General features: G+C 33.8%; 1 pseudogene; it reads right to left on the bottom strand.

The window, feature by feature from the left end:
• Positions 1–628: 628 nt before the first annotated feature.
• LOC120149314 overlaps positions 629–2,300 on the bottom strand; it is a 4,162-nt pseudogene continuing 2,490 nt past the window's right edge.

Consider the following 2,300-nt stretch of genomic DNA (forward strand, 5'->3'; position numbering starts at 1 on the left):
CAAGTTCTACTAAAGGGGAGTCTTGTGAAAAATCAAAAGTAGCATGGTATTCCAACATATCATCAGTTTCACCATTTGCTCCATACTTGTACAACTTATGCAGTGTGAAGCCGACAACAGACAAATTCACACCTTGTCTACCTAGCAAAAAGAACACAACTTGGAAGATTCATTGCATACTATTAAGTCTGTTAACTAGTTAAGATTCTGCAGAACTTTGATAAGTTAGAGAACTACTAAGTGCAATACAATTCTCCCAAGTTTCAATTCATACCTTCTGCATATCTGATCCAATGGAGTGCGGTAATGATCAAACAGTAGCCAGATACCATATCTAAGCTTTCAGTGCTTCTGTAACTTGTATTTCAGAAGATGCAAAAGAAGGCTGAAATGGTACAATTACGTCAGAAGCAACTTTGTATTCTCAATTCCAATGGAGCCAATAATGTTTTTTTGCTTAGTCAAAATTGATTTTCTAAAACTTAAGAAAAGATACGAAATGAAACAAGGATATTTGATTTTCATCGTCAACCATTGTTAATTATGAACAACATACAATCCCATACCAAGTTACCAACAACTATTACTTGCACTTCTTCCCTCAAGTCTAAACTTACATGATATACCATCATTGATGGCAGCAGAATTGTTCCTCGTTCAAATCTAAGCTTCCACGTGAATCTTGAAGGAAATTTTTTACCTCAGATATCAACGAATCAATTTTCACAGAGACATTCACTGCTTGATACTCCTCTGTTACCTACAATAAAGACAAATTTTCAATAGTCTTTCTGGAAAATCTCAATTGAGTGGCAAATCACTTTACACCTTGAGTTACTAACCCAGAAGTCAAAGTTGAATAAAACATGTGAAGAGCACAAGTGATACCGCAGACCCTGTGAACAAACATCAAGGTGGTCTATGTCAAACAAGCTTTTTGCTCCAAAAAGAGAACTAGCTATCTATGTATAGCAAAAATCAGAACAATGCTTGAATCTATCAAATTGCAATATTTGGGAACAAGAAGAAAAGATTCATACAAGAAGAAAATCATGCTTTATACATACGACAATGAATATCATATGTTCAGATAACAGATTGAGTATCCACCTTAAAACTTGCACATTGCATCAAGCAAAAGGGACAAGAGAAATCTTCAGTTACTGAAAGTTCTAAAGATTAAAAAAGAACATGGGAATTAGAGCTCAGAGAATCAATTTTAGCCATTAAAAGGTTAAGTAAACATTATGTACAATGCAGAGTTCATTGAAGATAAAGAGATTAACCTTCAGTCTTTTGTAGCATATTGCCATAATCCTTATAGTTGAAAATTACAATTCCAGCCCTCAACCTACACAAACAGATCACATATAAGTTCGCAACATAATAAGTGATAAAGAAAACACATAATTGTTAGAAATGCATAAATTTTCTTTCCCTTTCAGGAAAAGTTTGTAACTGTATACATTAAGTAGAAGGTCAACGGAGCAATACAACAGCATTACAGCAATCAATATCAACTTTAGTTAGTAATCTGTTTTCACACTATTATTTGAAGAAAAAAAATCAGGGTCGTGCTTAGAAATATGGAGAGTTGTAGGATTTTGAAACTGTCTCAGGGCATGTCTTGAAGACAATTCTTCTAGTACTAAATATTCCCAACTGCCCACATCAAACTCTTAACATGCTACAACTTGGAACCGACTCTCGTCAAGAAATTCACCTAAACAACATTCATTTTCCCTTTATAACAAATTAGTTTTCCAATAAAGAACTTTAATTCAAACATCAAAGAACCATCAAAGAATATTGCTACTTTTCAAAAGCATGAAATAGCAGAGAAATATATATTTCCCACTGTATAACCGTACTTATCAGCCTTAATCACATAATCCTGACATAAGGACAAAAGAATCATCAGCTCAAAGAACTAGTAGATTATTTCTGGCTGTTCTTATGAGGGGTCTCCAGGTACTATGATTCTTTCATATATATAAACTTAAAGTTTTCTACTAGGGGAAAATTAAAACAGATGGTTACTGACAGAAGTAATTCGCTAGTATCATGCTTTAGGGAAATAAGATTGATAAAAATTCAAAGTGTTACTTCAGATATCAAGGCATAGATTGAAAGGAAAGTTCATACCTCTTTTTACGCCTCAACTGAATTTTGTATTTCAGACATCTTCGAAGAAATGAAGGCTGAAGCAGAACATGATATTAGATTAGAAAATAGACTGATACGAAGAATGTGGTCCCATTAGGCAAAACAGTAGGTAACCATGCTCTGAGGCATTATAC

The sequence above is a fragment of the Hibiscus syriacus genome, unplaced genomic scaffold (genome assembly GCF_006381635.1).
Source record: "Hibiscus syriacus cultivar Baekdansim isolate YM2019G1 unplaced genomic scaffold, ASM638163v2 tig00111000_pilon, whole genome shotgun sequence".
Classification (NCBI taxonomy): Eukaryota; Viridiplantae; Streptophyta; class Magnoliopsida; order Malvales; family Malvaceae; genus Hibiscus; species Hibiscus syriacus.